General features: G+C 43.1%; 1 protein-coding gene across 1 annotated transcript in view; it reads right to left on the minus strand.

Moving 5' to 3' along the window:
• PLAGL1 (PLAG1 like zinc finger 1) overlaps positions 1-14,363 on the minus strand; it is a 49,854-nt gene extending 35,491 nt beyond the window's left edge. The window contains exon 1 of the mRNA XM_074537669.1: positions 14,206-14,363. The gene's annotated coding sequence lies outside the window, so the exon portion shown is untranslated. The remainder of the gene's footprint in view (positions 1-14,205) is intronic.
• Between the last annotated feature and the right edge of the window lie 1,200 nt (positions 14,364-15,563).

The following is a 15,563-nucleotide window of genomic DNA, read 5'->3' on the forward strand; positions in this document are numbered from 1 at the left end:
CCTCCTTTCTCATCAATGAATGGGCAGAAGAGGAAGAGAAGCTGAGCGGGGGATGTTTCCCATATGTGAAAATTGCAGCCTAGAAAATGTGAGGCAAAGTGGTTAATGAGGTTTTTACAGGCTTTCAGGTATCAAGAAAATAACTTATTCATTTAGGCTGAGGAAGATTTGATGGGTTAAATATAATAGATAGCTAACAGTCAAAAGATAGCAAAGCAGTGATTACAGGCACTTTGAATGATGAAAAGTTCATTGCTTTGTGGTGGTGGAAAGTGGTTTGCACCCATTAGAGGAAGTGGAGATGGGTTCTGCGCTGCCTAGAAGGACGTGTCACAGTGTATTTTGTGTAGGAGACAGGATTTTAGGGATTGGGTTATTTTCAGTTGCTCCACCATTGGCAAAAATTCAGTGACTATGCATTTTATGTTTTATAAGTGATTGTAGTGGGCATGCTGTGGGCATGTATGACTCAGATACATATGATGGTGATCCAGTCTCAAGGGACAGTCCTGATATTTCCAGAGCCCACAGTGGGAAATAAAATGCCTGTTACTTGCTCTGTTCTGGTGCAGAAGACATGGAAATAATGAAAATAGGCAGCAGTTTTGAAGTATGGAACCAAGTAAGTTTCATGAGGAGGATCTACAAAGTCACTGCTACACCAGAGGAAAGGTGAAGTCCACAAGGAAATGCATAGCAAGGAAAACCAGCCTGCCCAGGACCTATGGGGCTGTTCATGATGCACGAGACATCCATGAAGGCTGCCAGCAATGGCCTTGATAACTTCCTTGCTAACCACTGTTCACACTGGGAGCCAGCAAGGAGGGCAGCAAAGGCTCCAGCTTCTCCAGCTGCTGCAGGTTCCCTGCAGAGCTCCAGGAGGGTGACAAGGTTTCATCAAAAAGCACTTGTTTCCCTGACCTTGAAGCTCATCTTTACCAGAGATGACAAACTCCATGGCAAGGGAAGCCAGGAAAGTGCTGTGTGAGGCCTTTGCAATGTCTGCAGCCTAAGAGCACAACTTGCTGCTTGAGACAGCTGCCCTGCATGTAACACCCAAGGATTCTCACATGGGCTCATGTGACAGAGCTCTTCCACTGACCTCTCTTTCAGATCATGTACATCTATCTTCCCTGGCATCATACCACAGAAAGCCAAGGGAAAAGCAGGCCCAGATATGGGAAGAGACAAAAGTGGCAGCAACAGGAAAAGCTTTCACACTGTGGGTGATACCTTGTGCTTGCAACACGATGCCATCTGTAGATAACAAGAGAACAAGCTGCCTGCAAAAGAGACCTGTGCCATGCAGAGACAAAGACTTGGATCAGAGCCTCTGAATTATGAACCCACTGTGAGTTGAAACATGGCTGTTTGGGACCAGTCAGCTTCTGCCCCCCACCAGGTCCTCAGAGGTTATTACAGAATTCCTTACATTGCTTTCCAGAAGAAAAGAATGTCCAAAAACAAAGACAACTGTCAACACAGGCACACCCTTTGTAGTGATCTGACGTTATACAGCCCCCAAATGCACCTCAGTTTCATGCTGCCCACCAAAGAGGCACATTAATTAACCAGTCACCAAAAGACTAATCTCACTATGTGAAGTCATCTGTCCACCTTACTCATGCAGCTGAAAAGGGGCACTGCTATCCCTTGGATACTCAGAAGAATGCCCAGCACAAGCCATTTATAGATTCACAACAGCCTCATGTAAGTGACATTGTTATCTAAGTACCTTTTATCATATTTTAACTGAGCAAAGGTAAAACACAAGGAAATGTATTTTTTCAAGACATCTATGGTAAGCAATAGAGTTGCAGATGTCTAAAATGCACAAGCAAAGATGTGACAGGAAAACCACACTTAACCTACTTACACTGAGATTAAATCAGGAAGGACTCTCTTTCCACCACCACAGAAATCAGTTGCTGGGGTTTAACTTTCAGCACACCTGATGACTCAGGTTGCAATCCCTCAGAAGAAAACACCTTCAGGAGACAAGGAATCTATCACACAGCATTAGCATTCCACTGATGTCCCTGCTTGTGTTATTTTGGCCACTGCTAGTGCTTGTGCTGGGCTAACTGCTGACATAGTTTCTCTTCTCCCAAATTCATGAACAAGAAAGACAATAATAATGATGTAGAAATTGCTTAGGATTGACAGAGTACTAACAAGGAAAGATTATATGCACGGCCAAAATCTTCATGTAAAGAAACCCACATAGATTTTATCAAGCGTGTCTTAGTCCCACATGTACCTCCATATCAGGATTTAGTGCACGCTAAGTACAACCCCTCAAACATATGATTTATGTTTGTTTGATGTCACTGATCAACAGTGATATTCTGTGCATTTTTAGTCTATCATATGTAGAGGCTCTCACTAGGAAAATAGATTAAATTATAAATCACTTTATTTACAACATAAAATAGTATAATTTGTACTTTTACAATTACTTGGGGGTTTTTTTCAACTCATAGTATTATTTCATAATTGCAAAAGAGAAAAACTGATTTGCCATCATATTTTTCTTTATGTACAGGATTCTGCATCTTTTCCCTTGATCAAGCAAAAAAGCTTGTGAAGTACAACATATGAAAGCTTGTGTCCACAATCCAGATTTTTGACTCACTAATATTGCAGAAGGCCCCTAAGTAAGTCTTATTTGTGAATGTAAAAAATTAGGACAACCCAATGTTATAAATGTATTGTCTTTCTCTTTTACAAAGGACTATGCAGAAGTAAAAGAACTGTACAAAATCATGAGGCAGACTGTGAATGGACAAAAGTCATGTGCTCAAGGATGTTTTCTCTAATGTATTAACTAAGGATATTTTGTATACCTTCATGATAATGTTTTAAATTGTGTTTACAGACACACAAACACTATACAAGTACATAAACTGGTCCTGCTGCTGAAGGAAACTTTATAACTATATACACATCTCCACAGATTAAATGCAGTGGTATGCAAGCAACTAAGAGCCCTGTCAGTTCCCAGTGACTTTAAGAGTCATCCTGTTGAAAATTTTTGGATCCCTTGGCTAATATTTCTGCAAAGCTATACCAAGCATTAAATCTGGATACATCAAAAAATCCTGCCTTACTTCCCTCCACCAACCAATCAATACTCAAACCTGCTTATGATCACTTCAACATGTAGTATCAGCAAATATGGTCCACACACAGGCAACTCATCTATCCAATTCTGTTTTCAGTTTAAAGCAAAAAAGCCCCAATTTTCATTAAATGTAAATACATCTTATATCCTGTGCCCTGATACCAGAAACACAAAGATGAACAAATCCCACTCCATGTTTCAAAGTGAATTCTTCCTGTTCTGAAATATGGCACTGTCTCTCACCATATTTTCCAAGCCTGTATCACTTGGCACTGGTCTATTTCGGTCAGCAGATCTGTGGCAGACAAGACATCAAACACAAGTCTTTGCCCATCTCCAGTGCCCTGATAACAAGAAAAGCTATTATATAGATTGTTTTTAAAAGAGACAGTAACAAAAGGGAGACAAACTCCTAGGAAAAGATACCAAACAGCATCTCATGCCAGCCTGCCTTACTGAGGGCTGCTCTTGTTTTTTGGCTTTGCAAAGCACTCAGAATTTTGACTGCGATCCAGCAAAGCAATTCTGCATTTCCCATGTTTTCCCACCACTAACTTGAAGGGAACTATTTGTACACATGAAGACAAACCTACACTTCATATTTTGCTGGGTCAGGATCAAGGCACCAATCATCTTTCTGGATCCTTATTTTCCTATGAGAATTGGATAAAATGAGCTAAAAAAAAAATAAATCTTGTAAGTGTGAGCTTTAGAAAGCCTCAAGACCCAGGAACATTCCTAAAATAATTTGCATTCCACAGCAGCAGGGCAAAACCATTTCCATTTCAATGAGCCCTTTGGAGAGGACTCTGGTCTACTGGCTGAAACTCAGGACTGAACCCCAGCATAAAATAAACACCAAACCCACTTGTACAAGGTCACGTGAAAAAGCACTTTTTCCTGTTCTCCCTCAATACCTTGGCTAAACTTTTCATCACTTCAAGGCTGCATCCCAACACTAATTTCAAGAAGGGCACTGCCACTCATCTGATGGACAGACAGGTCAGCAGGGAGATTCTGTCCCTTTCCTGCAATCACTCTCAAGAAGCTGTCCCCAAAGAGTCAACAAGTCTGTGGCTTCAAAAAAGGTTTGACAAAAACCTGGGGTTTAACACTCACTTCTTTCATAAGTTTGATACAAGTAACACACACTACCAGCTGAAAACTTTCCAAATGTGGTGAGCAAAACCCAGAGCAGAGACAGACAAACAGACAAGTTCCCACACGGTGCAAAAGTCACTCCCGTGACCAGAGTGGGGGATACGCTTTTAGTCGGTACTTTGGCAATGTCAGTAAATTTCAGGAAATCATAAAAACAGATTTATCATCTAGAAGCCAACACCTTACCTCATACATCTTGCTTAGATTATGGTAATCTAAAACCTCCCACCCTCAAAATGCTCACAATCTTGCACATTATCTACAACATATGCAACCTAAGCACTATTGCAACAAGGTGATGCAATGTGCAATGTTGCTGCTATGTTATAAAAACACTCACAAATTATTTGGTCAAATTTCACTTCTCTGTTTTGCTCACTCTCATACACTGTCAGTAGTTTTAAACTTCAATGCTGGGAAATGATTTCATTCAGAAAGGGAGGAAGATTTATCTGAAAAAGATTTTGGGTCAAGAATATTGGTACTTTTCGGTTATTTTAGATGCAAAGTGATCTTTACAGTGATTCTAAGGGATTTAGGAGCTTAGTCTCTTTAGTTTCTTCATAAACGCTGGATGTCCCTATACCTAAATTATGTGGCAAAGCATAAGTAATGCTGTTCCACAATATGCCTCACTGTTTGTTAACAGCTTCTTGGCTAGTAAAAATGTTTTCTTTTTCCTCTCCACTCCCAAAGGCTCTATACTTCAGAGATTTGCTTGAGCTGCCAGAAGTAGGCAATGATAACACGAGTACATCCTTATAACTCTGAAGCATAGGCAAAGTTTTCACTGAGAACTTAACACTGGAGGCAGAGACAGCAGGAGCTGATTTGTTTCAATTAACACTACAAGCCTTACACTGGGTAACAGCTGCCTGTCACATTGCTCCATTTGTTTGCTTCAACCTGCAAGCTCAGATTTCCTTTGGACAGCAGCTGGACCTGTCAGTGGCCAACTCGGCAGCCAAACCACCCACATCCCTTCCCTCCTGCTCTCACACGTGCACTGGCTGGAGCAGGATACTGCATGGGAAATGCAAGCCGCCACTTCAGATGGCACAGAGGCAAGGGGTAATTATTAGAACTAATTTACTGAAATTAGCCATCACATTAATTGTCAGGGACTGATTCTATTGGAACTAAACTGTAACTCGGGGAGTGATTTCTCATTGCCTTCTCTTAAAAGGTATGTTTGTTTTAGGGGTTATATTTTCATAGTAGTGCCTAGAATGCCTGTGGTGCACAACTCTAATAATAACCAAATCCTCCAAATGGTGCATATATGCTTTAATAACGAAAGCTACACATGTTCCTAAATATTACTTAGCTGTTTCCTTAATTTTTCCTTTGGTTATCAAGCCATTTAATCACTTCAAAGATCTGCAAATTGTGGCTCACAGATTATTGTTGAATAAAAGCAGAGATAAATGCAGACAATTCATACTCAGCCCAGTAACCTCCTTCTCAGATTAAAAAAAAGAGATAAAATGTTGCTCCCCACTGTCAACTAAAGATTAAATGAAACTTTTGTTCTCCCATACTGACAACTGGTCACACAGAGTTATAACGGGACTCCTGCCCTTCTGAGGTCTGCACTTGCAGACCAGGAATTGCATGGTATACAAACCTGTCTGGAATTCTGTGCCACTTCTTGCACATTACAAGAAGCCAAACAAGAAGCCAAAAAAATGTGGCATTACATGCACAGTGTTCATGCTCATTTAAAATTTCATCCTGCAGGGCAATGTTGTTCTACTGTTTTGTCCAGCAAAACTGAAACTTGAATAAATTAAAGGAGACTGTCTCTTCTCTACACAAGGTTCTTTTTTTCAGTGAAAGAGAATGTGAAAGGAATTATGAAAACAGGATAACAAGGTCAATGTTGTGGAGACTGAAAGTAAAGGAAGAGCCACTACCTCCACAGAATGACAAAAACAACTTAAAAACAAGTCACTGTTAAATCCCCTGTCAGTACCAAATAAAGAGCTTGGAATAGGGTGCACCATAGATTAATGAATGCCAAGTGCAGGTTGATATAAAATACACCTTGTATTTCAGCAGTTTGGCATTTTTATTGCAGTCACTTGTCTGTATGCCAGTTTTTCAGAGACAGCCTTGGAACCTGATTAACTTCTCCATGTGCTCTAGAAACAGAGGCAAAGAACACCTTTTCTTCATTTAAAAGTGATCTTGACATAGAAAAGTTACAATAATTTAGACAAAACAAGCTAAGTGATCTCCAACCTTTTATTAAAATTCACTGAGAGGACACTTGTCTTCATTCCTTCACTGAGTTGCATGACCTCTTACTCCAGCTCTGACTTTTGAAACATCCATTTAGTATGGTTCTGTGAGTTAATGAAAAATAACTTGAAACAACTCAGATGCTCACCCCAAGTTACCAGAAGGCTGGGTTAGTAATTTACAAAAACCTACATGAACATACTCTGTCAGATGTTTATACAGCATGTGAGGTCTGCAAGTGGAAGAACTCAGGGTTATCTAAAAGTGCCCACTGTCAAATACTTGGATGTTTTCTGTCAACAGCTACCAAAGTGCATTTTCCTCGTTGTACCATGACATTCTGATCTCCAGCATTTACTACAATCTCAATAACAAGCTAACAGATCTCCAATAAATGGTTGCTAATGACTTGCTAACCATATTCACATTGGGAGAACCCGTACAATTCAAGAGTCAGTGCTCTGCTGAGAAACTTAGGCACAGGTCACACTCTCCACAATTATGCTGCCTTAAGTTGTTTGATAAACTTTGTGGATTCAACTTTGGAAGAATATCCTTGTCAAAACACATGATATTCAAATTAAAATTTAATGCAATTTCAGATTCTGGGACTCAAATATATTATTAAAAGTATGATAGCAACTATAACACCTCAGTAGATGTGCGACCATTTTTGCTATCAGGCTAGAATTTAATATTAAAAATTATAACTTGACTATGGGTTTTTCTAAATTAGATGATTACTTAATAAATTGATAAAGTTATCAGTGCAAATCACTGACCACAAAGATAATTCAGAGACTTATACAGTTGAAAAAATTAGTGAATTTGACAAAAAAAATTTTCAAAGTAATATATCCTGCTGATATTTTTACAGATCAAAAAAGACACTACATTGTCTCAACTATTTAATGAACTGCTTTTTTTTATTTGGGTAAAAAATATCTGAAACAATCTTATTTATATTCTCTGTTTTCTGTTAGTTTTAGAAGTCTGTACTCATTTTTGTAATATCTTATTTTAAAATTATTTTATAATGCTGAGATTTTTGATGTTGAGAAAAGTGGAATGAAAAATTTAGCAAAAATCTGGTAATTTTATTTTTGAAAAGACTGAGACCACAACCCCTTCTCAATCAGGTCACTTTGATGACCTCTAGTATCGTAGTATACACTCTGTAATTCAGTATTTTATTTTTGTTAGAGGTCTACAAATCTGTAAATATTTGGCTGTATAGGTCCAGAAGCCTGCAAAGACTTGAAGTGTTCTGAGATTCAGGCATGAACACTGACAAATCGTTGAAACAATAAGAACAACTTAAAGGAAAAAAAAAAATTCCAACCTTATCTTTTCTATTAGAGAAAGACAAAGGGTGGAAAGTAATTTAATCACTCATTTATCCTTGTTTTGTTTTCTATCTTGTCAGTCTCTCTGTTTTGGCCAGGGAAGCCTTTCTTCTATTCATTCAATAAATGCTTAAAAATTAGGATGCATTTTATTAGCCAGAGCTCTCCACAGACTCAGTGAAAAATCTGCAAATGCAGTGATTAAAAAGGGAGACAATTCCTTCTATCAATTACACTAAGAGCATTTGAGAGAGAAGAGCAGCATGTAAATGTGCACAAGTCAAGTAAAGATGATTTCCAAGTGTGAAAATTATTCTTGTCCCTGGCAGCTGCTATGTGAGAAGTAACAAGGTCCAGAAGCCTTGCTGGGCACAACCAGTGACAAGAATATCATTACAATCCATCTGCAACCCCCAAGAGACACAAAATGCCTCGTCAATCCTTTGTTCCAAGCAAAACTAGAAATCCAAAGCAATATGTTTCCAAGCCAGGACGTAGTGACTGTCACCACATGAGCACCTCCCTGACCCCCTCAAATGGTTTCGTATAAGGGCAAGCTGAGAATACCTTTCAGAACTACAGAATTTTGGTATCACAGATATTATAGTAAATGTGTTTGCTTTGCCTGCATATTTACTTGCTTTGTGAGGAAAGGAGTGTTAGATTTGTAAAAACAAGTGAGTCATGAACAAGTCAAAATATTTCCAGTGAACTTATTTTTGCCTGAATACCCTGAGTTAACTGAAACCAAAATATTTTGCAGACTTGTAGCAGTTTCACTGACTTGTGATGAATTGGTGCTCCAGGCTGTGCTACATTTTTCTGAAATTGTTAGTTACAGAATCACAGAATCAACTAGGTGAGAAAAGAGCTCTGATCATTGAGTGCAACATGACCAAACACTACCATGTCCACTAGACCATGGCACTAAGTGCCACATTCAGCTTTTTATTAAACACCTCCAGGCACAGTGACGCCACCACCTCCCTTGGCAGCCCATACCAATGTCTAATCACCTTTTCTGTGAAGAATTCCTTCTAAATGTCCAACCTAAAACTCAGCTTGAGACAATGTTCTCGTTGTTGCTGGTTGCCTGGGAGAAGAGACCAACCCCCAGTGGGCTATAGCAGCTGTGGAGAATCTCCCTCGAGCCTCCTTTTCTCCAGTCTAAACGACCCCAGCTCCCTCAACTGCTCCTTGTAAGACTTGTGCTCCAGACCCTTCACCAGCTTTGCTGCCCTTCTCTGGACAAGAGAAATTTAATTCATCTTCATCTGGGGTCTAACAGCCTAACTGTGGAAATCCTCACCTGACACATTTTTTCTTACTTTCATTGGCATCCATCACTGAGGACCAACACTGAGTGATCTCCTTCCAGTGCCTGGCACCACTGGGATGAGGAAGGGCTGTCTGGCTGCCAGGTTTACAAGAAGCAAATGATGCATCTACTCAGGATACCTCATGAGCTAGTTTTCAAATTTCTCTTCCACTGAAAGAGGGAGGAGTGGTTTTGTCAGAGCGCTTTTGGACTCATTCTGACCAGCAGCTCTGGTCTGTTCTTGGATGAGCCCTGATAATACAAAAAAATAGTGTTTCAGCAGGTAAATAATCTCTTACTGTGAGAGATATTCAATCACTTGCCTAATTATTATGGGTGATTGCTGAGATACCTAAGTGCAGTTGAAGCAGAAAAAGATTCTGTTACATCTTCTTTGTTTGTCTTAATCACTTTAAAAGGGTTTAATGTCTTTTGTGTCTCTCAGCACATAAAAAATTTAAAAACAGAAGTCAGAAAGCATCCTAGAACTCTATGGAATATTTCTGGAGCATTACAAAAGTTGCCTCTCTGGACAGAAAGTTAAGCTGGTTGCTAAGACTAAATGAAAATTGAATTGAAATAGAACTTGTGATTACAAAACATATCTCTGAGGGTTTTGTACTTCTACCAGCTTCTCTTTTGTCATGCCAATCAAACATCAGTTATGTTTTTAGTAACTTCTTTTTCTTAGCTAATACTTTCCAGCATTTTACCATCTTCCTTCTGCCTTTTGCTTAGTCCCTCTTTTCAGATCTTTGTTCAGCATCTCTACTTCCTTTCAAACTCCTCTTGGATATTTGCATGCCATATCTGTGACAATGACTCTAGAGATAATTCCACCTGGAAAAGAAGTAATTTCTACCTCTTTGGGGACAAAATAAGCATTGAACTACTTTAGTTATGTCTTTGATATGTGCTTCACCAGTCCTTCCACCGCTTATTATTGCAGGACAATGTTATGATTAGACACTTGGTGTCTTCTTTGGGCATCAACCTGTCAAGGCACTGGTGAAATAGAATTGTAATGCTATATAAGCAACTTGTTTCTTGCTCAATTTTACAGCACTTTTATTGTAATCTTTAAAAAAGCCATAATGAATCTAAAGTTACTTATTTCTGCAGGACAGGACAAACCAAAGCTTCCCATCACATTTTACAGCTGCAGTGATTGAAATAACATTCCAGCTAAAGTACACCAACAAAATTGCAATGACAGTTTATGACCAAAAAAAAACCACATGGGACTGTTGCTGCTGTGGTTATCTCTGAAAGACAAGTGTCAGTCATGCAGAAGACATCCTTGCTTCTCCTCAAGAGTCCCTCAACACCATTAATAGCAACAGAAACCTGGATACAAGAGAGTGAGTGGAAGAGCAAAATTTAATATTGCTCAATACACTACATTTCCTTGGTGTTGTGCATGTTAGCACAGGTTAAATACTGCTACACTAATATTTTCCTAAGTGCTTTCCTAAGCTTATATTTTCTATCCCAAGTTGTTTGTGAAACAGCTTCTGAAATAGTGCTCTAGGTGCAAGACACAGAAAGATAAAAGCAGATCTACTCTGTCCTCCAAGACAGAATTAGTTCACAAAGGCATCCTTGATCCTTATTTAGCACTGAAACTCATGCCATTTTACAAAAAATCAATCAGTACAAGCAGAAAAAGAAGAAATGTGGGAAACATGGAGACAGTAAAGTCCATTGGAAATAGCTCTTCCTTCTGGATTGTCCCGTCAGAGACATCTGGAACCCAAAACACTCTCCCACAGCAAACTGTAAATAGCCCATATGCAGAAGAATGCATTGGAACATAGAGATAAATCAGCAAAAAAAGCAAAATTAGAAGCAAAATATTTATTTGACTATCTCCAGGATATGTGTGCAATTAAATTTTATGATCAACTTTCAAGATTTTCCCATACAGAATTCAAGTCAACTGACCTTCTTTCTGTCCTAACTCTTGTTATTTCCTGCTAGTTATCACAAAATAGCAGTATCCTTGGCATCATTCAAAGAGATTTCCTACTTCTTTCCACACAACACAAGAAAAGAACAAACAGATTCTTTTGAGTTTAGTGACACTTAAAAGATGCAGCTGCCTGCACGGTGGCACAGGCTGAAGTAGAAGTGTGTGACTGCTGATCCCTTGGTGTCTTGTTGGCCTCATGCTTATCTGTGAAAGCAGGAACATCTTAAAATAAAAGCTCAGAGGGGCCAGTAGGGAACTAGCTGGCAATACTCTAGCTTTGAAAACATCTTGTGGGCCAGGTTGCTCTTACTGAAGAGGATGATTTAGATTCATAAAGTTAGGTGTAAAGTCAAGTGCTCAAACACATCAAACTTACAACGACTGCCTTAAGTATAATGTGTGTATTCACTTATGGGCAGGGTGGGAGTCAATGTTTTTTGGGGTTTAATCATCACTCAAGAGATTAGGAATTTGAGGGAGGGACAGCAGATCAGGTCCCAGCCCTGGAAATACACGGTAGATTAAATGTGTCTCAATAGTCAAGGGGAGGGGAATTATCTTATGATGCTTCCTTTCCACTGAGCACTGAAAGAGGACATGCAAGTGCTCACAGAACTTCACAACAGGAGGTTCTTGATGCAGAGAAAATTATAGAAATTAGAGGAAATAGAAGTTATTGACTTTAGTTAGAGACCATGAATTTGTGACCTGCCCTGGTTAAACTTAGAGAATAAACTACATGATTTAATGGATCCCTTTATGAAATAAATAATTACTTTCTTTTGCTTTTTTTGTACCAAACTCTCCAAACCTCCCACTATTGTTCTCACTCTGATACACAGGGACTGGTACAGTCCTTCTAATCTTATTTCTCTTTTATTTCTGCTCATCCCATCTTCTGCTTCTTACACAAATAATCCTATTATCAATTTTCAGCATCTGCATGATCAGAACAACCAGCTCCTATTTGCATGTCAGAGCACTGAGCAATTCAAAAAGCAGTGGCAGTCAGCCCATTACACAGTTATAGTACCCCAGGATCTGTTTCAGATAGTACTCCAGGATCTATTTCAGCTCCCATTAGGTTTGCAAATGAGATTTTGACTGCTTTGACTTATAATTCAGGGCAAGTAACACACTAATGGTGGAAACTATACTGCAGATACAGTGGCACCAGGGCAGCAAGCACACACAATATCGAGGAATGAAAGCACAGTTTGTCACCAATCCTGTGACTGTACCTGTACCTCTGTTGAGCACAAGTCCCTGTGTTCCACCCAGAGCCACCTGCTCCCTACAGCCCCATTTTGTGCCGTGCTGTGTGACCACTCCCCACGCACAGAGGTGGAGCAGTGCTCCTTGAGCTGCTTCTCCAAACAACAACAGGGATGGGAAGGAGCAGTGAAGGGAAATTCCCAATGCCAGCATCTTTATTTCTCCCCGACGAAGGGTCAGAGCACAGAGAGATGTTGCAGGGTCAATGGCATACTGAAGTCCTCACAATAAAAAAGGGACACTCCTGCGAAGCACCAAGAAGGGACAGGACCGCTTGACACCTGGTGCATGTAATTAGGTATCTCAGACTTCAAGAGCCAGATTTTCTGCTAAGCTTTGGGACAACCAAGAAGAATCAGGTTATACCTGCTGACGTTAATTTTGCAACTGCAATGCAATCCAATCTGAGTGTTCAGACTGGAAGCCTCTTCCCTGTTCTGTCAGAGCTGGATTGCTAATCTCCTGGTAATAATGCCAGGCACATCCTCTCCTACTGCTTCCTGGAAAGAGGACGTATATGTCATTTCTATTTATTCATGAACACCCTCATCATGTTAGACAAAGTGGCCACAAACATGCATGTAGATATATCATGTACGCAAAAACATGGTTTGGATTCTGTCCTATATAATGCTTTATAAATTAAAAATATCAGCTGAGGTGGGAAGATTGTGTTTTAACTCACATTTTATAGGCAGCTAGTACTTCTGCTCTTCATCAGCTACTTTAAATACCTTCTATAAAAACAGTCTGCCTTACTGGCCAAGCATTGCAAGGTGGGACATACTTGTTGTGTTAAAGTCAGACGGGAAGCAACAGCCACCAGAGAAAAGTTTGGCTGTCCAATACTCCCCTTTCTCAGAAATGAATTGTCATTTGACTAAGGGACAGAAACTTCTAATAGAGAAAAAAATAAACAACTGAAAGTTAAATTTTAACCAAGTTAAGTGCTTTAAGAAAAAAAACAAATCCTATGTAGTAGAATGTAGTAAATATAGTAAATCCCTCTTCCACCCAATAAAAAATTTAAAAAAAATTTTACAAAGTTGTGTGTCCCAAAGGAGTCAATGACAGCTCAAGGCTTGACCTCGGCAAGCTGTCAGCCTCCTGAAGAGAGATGGAGAACTGTGTAAACCCTGCTGCGGCGGCTTCTGTCGGCAGGGGTTTGATGCAGCCGTCGAGACCCGTGTGCGAGCGGAGGGCGCACCTTTGGAGCCGCAGTTGTTTTTGCACGCGGGAACAAACCTCCCTCCCGGACCACGACCCGTGTCTCCCGTCACGGGGGTGCCACCGCCGCCCGCGGTCACCGCAGCGCCCGCCGCCCTGAAAGCGCCGTGAGGGCTGCGGGGCTGCAGAGAGGCACCAAGGAGAGATGAGGAGACGTCCCCTCCTCCTCCAAATTCCCGGTGCTGCGGCCTTTCTGTGCCCAGAGGCAAGAGGGGCCGGAGCGGACGCCCATCCCGGGGCTCCGGTGCGCGGCGCTGCAGGCGGACAAGCGGGAGAGTCTGCACGGCGCCCGGGGCGTCAGGAAAGTCGAGGGGCACAAGCAGAAAACAAATAAGTAAAGACGAAACTCTCCTCCTGAAAGCGGACACATTGTGGCACAGTTTTCCTGCGGCGGCGGGCCCGGTCCGACAGCCGCGGTGCTCGGCGCCCGCCCCCCAGCGCCCCGCCCGGAGCGGGCCCCCCGCTCCCCCGAGCGCCCCGGCCCGGCTGCGGGACGGCGGAGCGCCCCGGCCCGGCCCCGCACGCCGGCCCCGCTCACCTCATGGCCCAGCTCCGCGGGCGCCGCCCGCTCCCCCAGCGCCGGGCCGGGGAGCGCAGCGGCGGCAGTGGCGGCTCCTCCCGTCCCCGCGGCGCTGCCCGGCCCCGGGAGACGCCTGGCGGCGGGGCGGCGGCGGGCGGGCCGGGGGAGGGCCGGGACGAGGGGCGGCCGCGCCGCCTCCCCTGCCCGCTCCGCCCCTGCGGAGCGCCGGGACGGGCGGGGGTGCGGGGACGGCCCGGGGATGCGGACCCGCCGCCGCCGGTGCCCGGCTCTCGCTGTGCGGTGGCGCTAGCGGGAAAGCGTGAAGCTCCTTCTCAGGGGAGTGCGGGTGCCGCGGCTGTCGATACCGCCTCTGCCCTGGCCGCGGAGTTGTCCGTGCTTGTGACGGTCCACAGAACGTCCTGACCTGCACTGCTGGTGGTTAGCAACTTCCCAGGAAGGCAACTCACAACGTCCTGCACGCACGTCCCGGTTTTGCTCCCTTTACTTGGGATTCGGTGTCAGACTCGCACCCCAGCAGGCGTGCACCTCCCCTGAAGCAACCAGTGCCTGTTTCTTGTACTGTCACGGGTCAGCCCTGAGGAGATGATTCCACCTTCTCCGTTACCACCAGGGTGGATGGGACTTTGAGCAAACTGACCTACTTAAAGATGTCCCCGCTCAGGGCAGGCGTGGGATTGCACCGGATGATCTACAAGGCCCCTTCCAATTCAAACTACTCTGTCGTTCTATGAGCAAGTGTGGACTGCACTGGGTGATTCAAGTATTGGCTCCTCATGCCATAAATGAGTAAATTCTGCAACAGTTCGACGCCATTAGGGTTCTACAGAGGAGGGAAGTTCCGACGGGCGTCACTAGCGCAGAGTGTGCAATGAGAAAAGGTGACACCAGCAGTGTCCTTCCCGTCGTTTCTCCATGCGTATTGCCGCGGGCTGTCCTGCCCTCTAGTGCCTGCAGCGCCCGCTCCCTCCTGCCTCCCTCGGCTCCCTGATGCGCTCACGCCCCCAGGAGCTGCAGAGCCCCGCGCACCCCCCGTGCCCCGTGCGTGCAGAGCTGTCCTCGCTGCGGGCCTGTGCCTGCCGGGGACAGCCGCTGCTGGCAACACTGACCCAGCAGGGCACGGCGCTGCTGCAATGTAGCACGGGTGTACTTCTGCGAGGGGGACGGCCCCACCTGAGGAACTGCTCACCTCATGTGGACGGACAACTAACTACGCATGTTAGTGAAGGCACGTTTTGTCAGTCATGCCTGGTACTGCTTCCAGTGAACCGGCAGGAAAGGACGATTACAAAGAAAACCGAGACTGGACTCGGCGTGTAGCTCCAGCCCCTCACCTCCAGGAGGGGCTCTAAGAGGTT

The sequence above is a fragment of the Zonotrichia albicollis genome, chromosome 3 (assembly GCF_047830755.1).
Source record: "Zonotrichia albicollis isolate bZonAlb1 chromosome 3, bZonAlb1.hap1, whole genome shotgun sequence".
Lineage (NCBI taxonomy): Eukaryota > Metazoa > Chordata > Aves > Passeriformes > Passerellidae > Zonotrichia > Zonotrichia albicollis.